General features: G+C 35.8%; 1 long non-coding RNA gene across 2 annotated transcripts; it reads right to left on the reverse strand.

Moving 5' to 3' along the window:
• Positions 1 to 639: 639 nt before the first annotated feature.
• On the reverse strand, positions 640 to 3,825 carry LOC146933468 (uncharacterized). Of its 2 annotated transcripts, XR_015007476.1 has the most exons (8): positions 3,711 to 3,825; positions 3,383 to 3,555; positions 3,016 to 3,228; positions 2,740 to 2,874; positions 2,133 to 2,314; positions 1,914 to 2,024; positions 1,237 to 1,817; positions 640 to 1,065 (listed from the first exon to the last, which is right to left on the reverse strand). It is a non-coding gene; the product is annotated as an uncharacterized LOC146933468 (long non-coding RNA). The 2 variants fall into 2 exon arrangements; XR_015007477.1 differs by lacking the exon at positions 2,133 to 2,314.
• Positions 3,826 to 14,074: the final 10,249 nt, after the last annotated feature.

The raw sequence follows: 14,074 nt of genomic DNA on the forward strand, positions 1-14,074 counted from the left end.
ATGAAGGAGATAAAATTAAAGGATAGTGCAAGAATACAACTGAAATATAAAAGAGACAGAATACTAAGATTTACTCTAAATCCTCAAGAGCAATGTCAATGAATTTCTTCTTTTTTCCATTCTTCTTTTTAAAATGATAATAGATAAAGAAGCATCAAGGAATTACACAGCAACAACAGCAGGGTGGTGAAGACAAATAAATTCAGATTTCAAGTAATAAGAACTTAGAAGGCATGTCTACAATTATGCAATACAATCAACAAACTCAAGCTTAATCACTGTATGAATTTCTATCTTCATTGTATGGGTTATAACTTAGAAGACACATATAAATCAATGATGCTAGCAACTCATTTAGAAAAGCATTTATATAGTTAAAGTTTAGGCAGAGGATGTAAATGCAGGTATTATAATATAAGTTACAGATAACTTAATCAATCTAATTTCTAATTAGAGAACAAAAATATCCAATTTTATTTTCCTCACAACGTAGCAGATAAAAACTAATTGCATATTACTATGAACAGCAGATAAGACAACAATATCATCAAAAATTATAAAATAGAAGAATTTGGCTCAGCTTAAGACATCTATTCTAACACTAAACACTGACAAAAACATAAAATCACCTTATGAAAATGCAACCCACATTATACTTTTAATCAAAAATTTGTGAAGAAATTCAAAATAAATATATAAAATCGCATTGATAAGTTAGAAGACAATGTGAATTTGCGATAAAATGAGAAAGAAATTGAAGAGAGGAGGGAGATCAAGATTTGACCTGAAACACAAAAATGACGTCTGCGTTGACATGTTGGATTTCAAGAATATGTTGTAGCTGAAGAAATTGGATTTGTTTTGCTTAACAACGTCGTATCAGTCACATTTCGTACAGATTGAATCAACTCTCTATTAAGTCAGTCCTCAATTCAGTGAATGTCGTAAATCAATGACACAAAATGAAGCTTTGTTTTATATAACTTTCAATTCCAATAACCGTGTAGAAGCATCGACTGAGGTTCTGTTGTGTGTAATGTCCTTCGAGAACCTCTCTGTGTTTTCCTGTTAATAAAGATAGGGTTCTGAATATATTGAATTCAAAGAATATGCTAGCTACTGCTCATGAATTTGAAGACTTTGATTTCAATTAGTTTTCAGCATAAAACTTCAATCTTTAAAATGATAATAGCTACACGAACAACAAAAAAAGGTAGATTAGAGTAGAGTATGTACCTGAAGGTTCAGAATTCAACTCAGCTGACTTTAAAAGACGGAAACGAAAATAACAGGGAGCTCCCTTCAATTTATGCGTCAAACAGAAGCTAGGCAATTTGTGTCTCTCAGAAAACCTGAATACAGAGAAAGTGAAAAAACAAAATGTGAGTTCGAGGAAAAAAATGTGGAATTTGCTAATAAAACATAGTCACACATTGATGGTAGTTATTATAACTATTAATGTTTAAACTCAGGTAAGCTCACTTCAAAACCAACAATGAAAAGGAAAGAGTAAGGGCAAAAAGAGAAGATAGTCACTAATTCAATTTGGAAAGAGCTCGTTTAATTCCAAATTGTTTGTGTGCAAAAAGAGAAAATGTTGCAGAACATAATTTAATACTTTCCTATTCACAATGATAATGTGCATTTGCTCAACAACAAATTGGAATCAAGAAAACGAAGGGAAGCTCATGAGCAAAGGAGGCAGCTCATGAGCAACAGAAGGCTGCACGCCATAATAATCGACGACAAAAGAGATTGCATCATCCAGACCAGCTGCCACACGTACTTTCAATGTGTCAAGATTCATACATGCTTTCCTGCCAAATATGTAGAAAAACAATTGAGCTTAATTAACAACTTTTAGGTACTAATTGCATTTGATCCTCTTATTGCTTGAAATGTTATTAACAAACCTTTGAAGCAGCAGGCACAAATAGATTCCATTCCAGCACAATTGCAATTTCATTTCATGGAATGTTTGAGATAACCGATGAAGAAGGCTTTGGTATTTCTCTCCGTGTAACCTTAACAGAATGTGATGAAAAATTGGAGGGAGATAATCAGTCCATGTGGATTGAAGAACAAAAGAAGAATGCAAATAGAGTTGTGAATGAAGAGCTGCACAATAATACCAAGCTTTCAGTTTGCAGAAGCAGTGGAGAAGGATCAAGTAGGGTGGGGAAAAGGAAGATTACATGGCAAGACCAAGTGGATCAATTAAGGGTTTGATCATATAAGTAGTACAATTTATCTTAACTCCTGCCAATTTGGAATTTGTAGCCTTCTGCCTCATAATATGTAGCAGATTTTTTACCTTCAACAAAATCATTCTAGTTTTATGTTTTCATCTTATAGAGATAAAATATACTACCCTGTAGAATCATGTCATCATATGTTATAATATATAAAATATACTGCCAATTCACAATCTTCTACTAATTCACAATTCATGTTTTAGTAACTTCAAAAATTAATGTTTGTATCATATGCCCTCTTGCTGTCATCAAGCTCACATAGCCAATTCACATGAAATCTATCAAACTTATCCTAAAGTCAAATTGTGACAGAAGAAAAGCATTTTCATTCGTATATATGTGTGCTTTTAGCTACTTTTTAATTGGCACCTCAGCGAGCAATGTCACAACCATAAATATCTCAATAGTAAAAATCTCGATAATAACTACTCACATAAACAATACCATAAAATAAAAATTTCTAGCTTCTTCCTTTTTAATTTACCTTCAGAATTTGTGTTTAAGTATGTGATTTACGCTGTTCTTTGTATAATCCGCGTCATTTAGTAATTGATGGCATATGGGAAGTAATCTTTACAATGGTTGTTTTGCTCCACTCTTTATTTCTTGCAATTGAATCCTGCAAAAGTAACTAACTGACTTTCATAATCTATTCCATAAAGAACTATTCCATAAGATAATGCATATTAAGAAGTTCAAAGGAAAAACAATTAAGAAAACATCCACATTAAACGTATCGAAAGATTTATAAAATGCTAACCTGCGGTGCGGTGCTCAACGCAGCAGAACCATAAACACCATAAACAGAACGATATTGTCCTCCATACTGAGCAACAAAAGCATGAGCCCTACTATAACTACCAACATCAGCAGCTTCCTGAGAACTACCTAATATACCTGAATGTCTCGAAGCTGCAGAATGGTGAGCAGCATCATGTGCTCCAGCAGAAGCTCCAAAATAATTAGCACTCAACTACAGTCACAATTTACAAAATCAACCTCATAATCTACCAAATTATATATAAAAATCCAATTTTTACACATCAAAATTTATTTCCAAAACAAAAAAAAAAGTGTCTTTTAATTCAAAAAAAGTATACAATTCATGAAAAATACAAAACCCTTACATTTTGGCCATATGCAGACCTCCATACTGAGCAACAGAAGCATGAGCCCTACTATAACTACCAACATCAGCAGCTTCCTGAGAACTACCTAATATACCTAAATGTCTCGAAGCTGCAGAATGGTGAGCAGCATCATGTCCTCCAGCAGAAGCTCCAGAATAATTAGCACTCAACTACAGTCACACTATACAAAATCAACCTCATAATCTACCAAATTATATATATAAATCCAATTTTTACACATCAAATTTTTTTTCCAAAACAAAAAAAAAAGTGTGTTTTAATTCAAAAAAAAATATACAATTCATGAAAAATACAAAACCCTTACATTTTGGCCATATGCAGATTGACCTGTGTAAGATTGGCCATAATTGCCACTCCCTCTGGAAGAATACATGTTGATTCATCAAAGAGCGACCAAACCTGAAATCAAGAACAATTGATCAAATAATTCGTTAGAATCACGACAAAAAAATCAAATTGGCGATTTTTTTTTGAAACTTTTCCTTCATTATTTTTTTTCTTCGTGATTTTGATTTTTTGTACTCACCGATTGAAGAACAATGGATTGGGGATTTGTGGGGAGGTTCGGCAGAGGAGAAATTGGTGGAAATGAATTGGGGGAAAAGGGGGTAAAGAAACCCTAGAAAGAGTAGAGAAGAGACTGAAACTGAAACCTCTCTGTTAAGGTGGTTGATTATAATTTCAGTGACATCAGATGTAATTACCTGATTAGAAGAGAAATCGAAATTGAAGGAGAAGTCCCAAAATGATTAGTTCATTCCAAAAACCTCGATTTTGTAATCGTGTGTTCTCCCCTTCTGCTCCGACCACCAGTATCGTCGTCGTGACCTTTGTCGCCGCCGATGGATTAGGGGGAGAGGGTTGGCGGTGGTGATGATGATAAGAGGAAGAAGAAGAAACACTTGAGAGAAAGAGAGGAAAATATACATACAAAAGAGAGAGGAAAAATTGTTAGGGTTTTGGGATCAGTTAATTAAATAAGGGGTAATTTAGTAAAGTTAGCATACATTTTTAGGTTAAAATTAGGGCTAACGTTAGCTTACTGGTTAACTTTTAAAAAGTTGTTGGAAGCACCTGTAAGAACACCTGAAGTGAAGTCAACCTTTGCAGAAGGTGAGTTTTGAAGCAAAAATTCGATGGCAGGCAAACATGAAGGAAGTATGAACCCGTTTAATTTCAGCGACTTCAAGTTACACAAGGAAGGGAACTCGACCTTCGATAAATCATAATCAATGCAGGAAAGAACTGGTTAACTTTTATATATAAATAGATTATTATAATAATTAAATAGATTATTATAATAATTTTTTTAATTTTTTTTTGTGTGGTGGCCGGGGTTTGAACCCCGGACCTTGCATATATTATGCATTGTCCATACCAACTGAGTTAAACTTACGAGGACAAATTAAAAATATATTTATTATAAACATTAATTTATCGTTAGCTAAAAATATACTCTTTCAAAACCCTTTTCTTCCCCTCCACTCTAAACTTCCGAACAAAGCCGGAAGGAATCATGTACGCCGCAATTTCAAATTCCAAAACAACCTTGTTCATAGAATCCATTAACATCAACTATTTAAGTAAAACTGGTTCCATCAACTTCATAATACATAAATACATTGATCTAATATTTTGTAGTATAAAATTAATTTTACAAGGTTTGATAGTTATTTTAAACTCTCAATTTTATCCAATAACCAAATTTAAATATATTATTAAGTTAAAAAATAACATTTGTCTAAACCCGTAATCCACGACCCAGTTTTTTAATCCAACAAACCAATTATCCAAGAAACCTGATCCATAATCAATGCTTAATTTTCTAAACCCCTAACCCATTCCCTCACACCGTTACTTACATCGCCAATTATTCACTTGAAGAACGATTCCGCCAACTCTTGAGTTTTTTGTCTCTGCTTGTTTTGTTAGTTAGTCAGTGCTTATTAGTAGGGTTCTTCTTCAACCCACTTGGTTGGTCCAGTGGCATTTACTTGGGACTTGGGAGTGTGCTCCTCCTGAAGGTTGAGGTTCGATTCCCTCTGGTGTCAATTTAGGTGGGCTAATTTAGAAAAAGGAGGATTCTTCTTCCTTCTTTTTCTTCTGCAAGACTACACTACAATGGGTTAGTTTTCATTATTATCTCTCAAATGTTAAGTTGTGGGTTCAATTTTGTCCATAATTCTTTTGTGAATTGGTTTCCACAAATTACTCTATAATTCTTTGAAATCATCGAGATGAGTGAAGATCGAAGAAAGATAATTTTTGCTTAAAAGAAAACATATGATGATGCAAATAAATTTCGCTTAAAATTTGTTTGAAGCCTGGAGAAAGATAACGTCTCTTTTAAAATAACATCGATAGAAAAAACTTTTTAAAAAAGGTGAAAGAAAAGCTCATATCAAAAAAGGTTTTGATAAGTGGACAGAGGACACTAGTTTATTGCAACCGATTGTTATAATCTTTCTACTCCCTCCGGTCACTATTATAAGCAAAAATTCACTTTTTAGATTTATTCAATAAATGATGTATGTAGTCTATATATAGACCACATACATCATTTATTGAATGAACCTAAAAAGTCAATTTTTACTTATAATAGTGACTGGGGAGTACTTTTTTGCGCTATTAATTAATTTAACTATTTAAATATTAAGAAGATTTTGAGTATTTGTGTGGAGTTGAAAAGACTTACTTAGATAAAAAAGATATTTTTCCTAAAAGTTTATTGTTAGTTTACTATACTTAATTAGATGGTAGTAGTACTACGAACTTACCTGTACGGAAACTCTATAACTCATGTCTAACAAATTATTCACATGCCGCGAACTCATACTTGTATCGGGTACCAACACAATTGCAAATTATGTGACTAGGAATTGGATTTGGAGAAAGCAATGAGGGAATTATATACGAGTTTGAATGGATTATCAATTCATGTCCATGTTTAGTTGGATCTTGGTGTTACTAACGAGTTTTATAGCTTATGTTCAGATAGCCTTTGCCTCAATTAAAAAGTAAAAACAGTCTTTTGAGATTCAGCGTGGCATTGTATGTACATGTAATCATGTATCTAGACATATAGTCCTATACTCCATTCTACCCTTGTTTTGTTGACACTTTTGAATTTTCAGGCATCCCGTGTATCATAGATTGTGTCATGGCAGAGTTAGAGAAGTTAAGCCAAAAATACGTGTAGCTCTGAAGTAGATTTTTTGTAATGTGTCTTGATTGTATGGGATGTTCTTATAAGAAATCAAAATATGATCATAAGTGCTTCATTGTAGCTACATGTGATCATCAATATTAGTTTCTATGTCTGTCATTGCTTGATATTGGACCTTAACTCAGTCCAGTTCATTGCCCCTCCCAGATAAAGGGTTACTTTTAAGTTGTTGGTCAATTGTCCCATACTCCCATTACTTAGTTAATGACTGAAATTCGTGGCTATGTAATCAAGCTTACAGTCGATATTTACATATACTTTTAAACTATGAAGCACGGATACGGACACAGACACCGGACACGACACGACACCGACAAACCGACACCGGGACACGGCTAATCCAAGGAGTGTCCGTGCTTCATAGCTTTTAAAAAGTTTATTTTACATTCAATTGAAATTATTTGATGAAGTATATAAAATAGTTTTGATCAACTGACACCCATATGATTTTTAATGCAGCACCAGGAAATTCATGCCACAATATGTTTTGCTGGTTGGATTGAAGTCTGGTAGAAGCTTGACACTGGACTGCAAATCTTCAATAGTTGGGTGCATGAAATTCCTAATGCAATTTGGTTATCTTTTGGGGGCTGTCAAACATTTTGCCCCCTCACATATATATGGAGATGAACCTTGAATAGTGCCTAAACTAATAGTATGATTTTGTCATCTTCATAGCTTTGGCCTTGTAAGTATCTTGAAATAAAATTAAATTAAAAGAAAAGGGTAGGGGAAGGGAAAGGTACTACTACTAAGTCAATGAATTGTTTTAACTTGGGGGGTTTCTTGTATCATTGATAAATCAAAAATAGTCTTCTCTTTCACTAGTTTTGTTATGGATATATATTTTCTTGTGATTTTTGGATACAACATTGCTATATCCAGCGAAGAAAGGCATCACCGAAAAAGAAACGACTAATTATACATCTGGATTGAGGGAAATTCAAGGGAAGTTAAGGGAATAGATGGAAGTAACAAAAAACAACGGCTCACTTCAATGCGTATTCAATCATCCTCTCTAATTTAAATCATTTATTTTAATCATTCATTCACCGTTCTTTCTTATCTAAAATACACTAATGTCACCAAACACTAATGTCATCCAAGTATTTTCCGTATACGCGAGACTCCATTAGTTGTATATTTTGTTGTTTTATTCTGAATTTTAATTGTTTAAATGCTACATTGTTTGTATTCTGATTTTACAGTTGCATGTAGAAAAACAAAATGTTATTTAGATAATTACAATACGGAATAGAAAGTTGAAAATTAAGACTATGTTTAGTTTGGCAAAGAGTAAGGAATGTCATATCATATGGTAGCGGATGATGATGAATTAACTTTCTTCTTTAGTTGTTGCGTTTTTTAACTACTTCAAATATTGCTAAGTGTTGTGTTTTTTGAGTGTTTGATCTACTAAATTAAGAAATGCATCAAACGAAATCTAAAGGTAGAAAGATAACGAGATAAATTAGCTACTCATACTCATGTTGTCGGGGATACATGACACCCCACATTTGGCTTAATTTATCCAGGCGGCATTTTCTACTGCTCTCAGCCATGAGTGTTCAACTTCCTAAAAACATGGCTCTCCTCCTGACATACTTCTTGTGAGACTATAAACATAAACACACGAATTGATTGGTTAATTGTCGAGTTTTATATATTTTTTATAAGAGAAATGCTTACTGTTGGAACAAAATGTGTTTAACAATGAACCTTAAAGAGTTTTGATGATAACAAGGTATTAAAAATTGTAAATTGGACTAGCTAATATTTGTTCAAGTGTACAGGACCACAACTATATTTTTACATCACTAATTGGTTCTGAATGAGCAAATAAAGAGCAAAAGGAATCAACAAAATTGAAGCTTAGACGCTCCTGAAGGCAATATGCTCCTGAAGAGAAAAAGCGCTCCTGAAGTCAAGCTGCTCCTGAAGTGAGTAAAGTGCTCCTGAAGACTAAAAGCGCTCCTGACGGAATAATGCTCCTGAAGATTAGTGCTCCTGAAGACAAGAGGTCCAGAAGCGCCACGTCATCATCAGAAGTTGCCTCATCAGAAGCCATTTCACCAGAACCTGAAGATCAACTGGATTTGCGAAATTCAGGGATTCAAGAGTTGTTTCATGTATCGAAATTCATCAAAGGACAGCAAAAGATTAGTGGAACTTTGCAACGGTCATTTCAAAGGTGTTTGAAGGCATGTGCTTGCAATTTGGACGAAAGCGTTGACATTGTACTATTGTACGAACTGTACAACCACCTTCTCCACTACTCTGTTTTTGTGTCCACGCTACAAGACAAGAAAACAGCTCCATAATACGGCTTCGCCTGCATAGATGTTCCTTTGGATAAGGAATTGTCATACCCCAATTTTCGACCTAAGATATCACTGACACACGTCGTTTAACCCTGATTAGTGTTCGACTTTCCCTTAAAAAAATTCGACAGATAGGTATTTTAAAATACCCCATTTGTTGGTTCCGAGTCGGACCCTCTTCTCTCTTTATTTTTTTATTTATTTATTTTCAATTCTTAAGTTTCCATCTTTTAATTTTTTTTATTAATTAATTTTAACTTTAGTTTTTATTCTAGTCATTATTTCTTTTATTTTCTTTTAGAATAATCCAAGTTTTTTATTTTCTTTTATTAATTAGAAGGTCAAAAAAAAAGAACAAAAGATATTAACGTGTTTATCCTTTTATTATTTCATTTTTATTTAGTCATTTTTTTTTCCTTCTTTTTTTTCTTTCTTTATTATTGTTAAGTCCCAAAAAATGGTCAAGTTCATCCAAAGCATGTCACACGCTCTTTCTCTTCACCCTCATCCTCTCCTTATCCTCATCCGAAAGGCTTGTTCCAATCTAAAATATCAATCGAACGCAATACCAATCCAGAACACAGGCTGGTCAAGCCTTAATCCAGTCCAGGTTCAAATACACACAGCCTGTTCACCTCACATTATCTGGTACGCGTTTTATGTTCCAACCCAATCCGTAACAACTCTGCTTGTTCCCCTCCCCAAGCTACCGATTTCTGGCTTCACCTTAACAAACCCTTACCCTATAAATACAAGACGCGCAACACAGGACAGGGGAGAGGAAAATTGCAGGGCGGAGAACATCAGCAGAAACGCACAAGACGGCAAGGACGCACACACACGAACCTGCAGAGACACACGCACAGACAAGCAGACACAACACCGACCCCGTCACACACAAACTCGCCTTAGTCGATTCCGACACCGACGGAGCCGAACCAGCAAAGCGACGAGTCAAACCAGTCAAGCCGCAGCTTTACGTCTTCACCGTGATCGGACTCTGTCTCTAAACAAAAGGTATAAACTTTCTTTTTATTTTAGATTTAAGTGATTGGGTAAGGATTTTGGGAATTTTGGGGTTGAAAGTGAATAGAGGGAGGAAAAAGGGATTGAAAACCAGAAAAATAGTAACAAAAGGATTCATAGTGGCGGCGCCGCCGTCTCCGACGGCTAACCGCCGCATCGGAGCTATCCCGGCCGCCCTATTCTCCAATCGGAGAAGAAGAAGTTTGGGAAGAGAGAGAACAGAGAAATATGGAGTGAATTGAGAGGAAGAAAGAGAAACAGACGTGAAAATGAATGAAAATTTCTCCCATAACCTATATATAGGCTGCTTAGATCCTGTATATGTGAATCCATCATGTCCCATACACTCTCGGTTTTCTGGCCGCTTGATTCAGATCAAGTGGCCCTGATTGAACTGATCCGCTCCAGCTTTAACCCAAACTGACCCAGCCTGCAACCCGTTTTCGAATTCAGCAAAGCCCAATTTTGTTTTACTTACTGCATGCCTCCCTGAATACTGCCTGCACCCCCCTGCATTCATTTTTTTTTATTCTTACCATATCTAGTTTAAAATTTCTCACGCATTTTGTTACTTATTACTTCTGCATTGTATTTTTACTTATATGAATCTTCATTATCATTTAATTGTTCGTTTTTTATTCATTTACATGGAATTAGAATGTATATAGGCTTTTATGTAACTTATTTATTTATTTTCGCTGCTTGCACGTAATTAGAATGTAAACATAGGCTTAATGTACTTTATTTATTTTGCTGCAGACCTTAGAATGTAAATAGGCTTTAATGTAATAGCTTAGGTATATGTGTGCGTGCGTGTGTGTATGCCTCTTATTTTGTTTCTAGATTAGGTTAGTGGTCCTTGTGGTGGTCCAACGACACCATAAGGTACCTACGCTTTTATTTTTTATGCTCCGATAGTTTTAATTTTAGTTCAATTATTATTCAAAAAAAACAACAAAAACATGCAAATAACAAAACACAAAAATCTTTTTTTAAATAAACCTTGATCTTAAATCAAGTGACGTCTCTTTTTATTTTCTTTCCTTAATTAAACTTCAATCAAATTAATCATACTTCAAGTCATTTTTCTCTAACCTAAAAAACACAAACAAATTCATTTTGCCACTTGGCTTTTCATTCTAAAACTTTTTTTCAAACTAATAAAAAACACACAACCAATCAAACGTCAGTTTTTTTAACCACGAACTACGTGATTTTGATCCCTTACGGGTACGTAGGCAGAGGACTTTGTTCTTCCAAATCAATAAAATGTAGATAATTAGGTCCTCCCTTTTCCATTTTAAATTCCCTTCTTTTTTTCAAAAAATAAGCAAGTTATAGCGCACTAATTAAATAAAACCAAGAGGTTCCCGTAGAGTACTACGGACATAAAGGGTGCTAACACCTTCCCTTTATGTAACTAACCCCCGAACCTAAATCTTTTCAATATACGGGGTGTTTGAACTTTTTTCCCCTTTTCTTAAAAAAATTAAATGTTCAGTCGTGAAATAATTAGTGAGTCAATAAGCTAATCAAATAGCCTTGATCTCCGAAAAATGACGCGACAGAAATGGCGACTTCACTGGGGACAACCTAAGAGGGTTGAGCCTAACTTGGTCTTATTTAATTTTTGTGCTATAATTTGCTTAAAAAATCAAAAAAAATAAAAGATGGAAATACGTGTATATATGTTCTTCCTTCTTCTTTCTTCTTTCTTTTAACGTGAGTGGTGAGATGAGTCCTGACCCGGACTTGAGTGAAACATAAGATAGGAGTGGTAGACTCATAGTGGCATACCGAGAGTATTCTCGTGTCTTGTCACACGTGAGATAACCACACTTAGCGGAGGAACTTGAAGTGATATATGTCGGCGGGTGTTGTCACGCTTAGACTTTATTACTCTTAAGTTTCCGTTGAACGCTAAGGACCTTCAGTAACCCTTAACCCATCTTGGCCTTTTTAGGACGTAGTGCGGTGGTTAACCGGGTGTTGTCTCGGTATTAGTCGACTGCAATACTACACTCGAACTAGACTTTCCTACGAACGATGTTGGACCGGGTGTTGTCTCGGTATCCGATAAAGTTCAAAGGCGGTCGGAATTCGGGAACTTTGGTAGAACCCTTGTTGCAAGTACATTTGAAACCATAGTCCTTACCAAATGACGTTGTTACCCTTGACTCCAACATTGTATACCTTAAACCTCATCATGTTTTCCATGCATAATCATACATACATGCATAGTTTTTTTTTTCTCATCCATAAAATATCGAAGGACTTATGTAGGTTTTTTGTAAACATCATAGGAAATGGAGAATGTAAGAAGGACTCATAGGTATGAATTCAAGAAACCAGACCTGGAGAGCTTAAGGAAATTAGCAAGAAGATTGGAGGATCCAGATCATTTTCGAGGGCGGTACGGTTGCTTGGTCGACATTCTCATGACAAAGGTGGATGAAGGACTCCTCAATACTTTGGTCCAGTTTTATGATCCGATCTGCCATGGCTTTACATTCCCAGATTTTCAGCTCTTCCCCACACTAGAGGAGTATTCTCATTGGGTTGGTTTACCTGTACTCAACCAAGTGCCCTTTCATAGCCTTGAACTCACCCCTAAAATCCGAGCTCTCGCAGAAGCCCTTCACCTTGAAATAGCAGATATAAAAAACAAGTTCGTCCCTAGAGCCGGTCTTCAGTGCCTATCCTACAACTTCCTCTACCAAAAAGCCACCACTTGTCTTAATAGATCAAAGATTGATGCCTTTGAGTCTATCCTTGCCTTGCTCATTTATGGTATTGTGCTCTTCCCAAATGTTAACGACTTTGTTGACATGAACGCCATTCAAATCTTCCTAACTCAGAACCCAGTTCCCACTCTGCTTGCTGACACCTATGTTTCTATCCATGAGCGAACCAGTAAAGGGAAAGGAACCATCATTTGTTGTGCACCTTTACTCCACATGTGGATCACCTCACACTTACCCCGTCCCAAGTTTAGGCCAGAATATGTTCCATGGTCCCAAAAGTTCATGACCCTTACCCCTAATGACATAACTTGGTTCAACCCAGCTTGTGACCCAGAAGTTATCATCGACAGGTGCGGAGAATCCAACAACGTACCCCTCCTAGGTATACGTGGAGGAATCAGCTATAGCCCAGTTCTTGCTAGACGTCAATTTGGATACCCTATGAAGATGAAGCCTCTGTACCGCATCCTAGACAGAGATTTCTTCCTCTACAAGGAGGATGGTGCGAACCAAAAAGCTCAATTTGTGAAAGCTTGGCATTCCATTATCAGGGTGGATAGGAACCAGTTAGGAAGGAAGTCGAATACCGCCCATGAAGCTTATGTCAAATGGGTCATTGATCGAGCAAACAAACTGAAAATGCCTTACCCTCAACGAAGGCTCACAACCTCGAATATTCCATCCATGCCTTTACCCTTACCCCCAAAAACTCAAGAGGAAAGCCAAGAGCGGGAAGCTGTGTTAATCCTTGAAAATGCCACTTTGAAAAGGAAATATGATGAAGCTATGCTCAAGATGGAAACTATGAGTGGTAAAATAGAACAGCAGGAGCATGAGCTCCTCGTGCAAAAGGAGCGGATGGCTAAAAAGGACGCTCAGATTCAAGCTCAAAGTGCGAGGCTCGCACAATTTATCAGCAAGAAGGAGCGCATGGATTTCTTCACAGGGGCACACCCGGATTTCGAGGAGTAGTCCACTACGAAAGCTCAAGATATTCCCAGTTGTTTCACCACTTTATGTTATTTTCTAGCTTTTTTTTTGTGACGTACTTTGGAGTCTATCCCTTGGCTCAGTTTTGTTAAAAGGGAATTATTTTGTAGTACTTTAATTATTCAATAAATTTTCAATTATGATGTTTATAAATTTGCTTTTATAAGTCCTTCGATAAATAAAAATGTGTCTATTTTTTGCATAACATCATGCATCATTTTGCATTTCACAGTCTCAAATCCAAAAGTCTCACACAAATTTTCTTTTCCAGAAAAAGGTCAGCTCGTTTCAAAAGGTGGCCCCACGTATCCTCTACAAGCCTACCCGCACTATCTACACTCGAGCAAACGTGAAAAAGAAG

This window comes from Medicago sativa, chromosome 4 (assembly GCF_051527215.1).
Source record: "Medicago sativa cultivar Bolivia chromosome 4, Bolivia_mono, whole genome shotgun sequence".
NCBI lineage: Eukaryota > Viridiplantae > Streptophyta > Magnoliopsida > Fabales > Fabaceae > Medicago > Medicago sativa.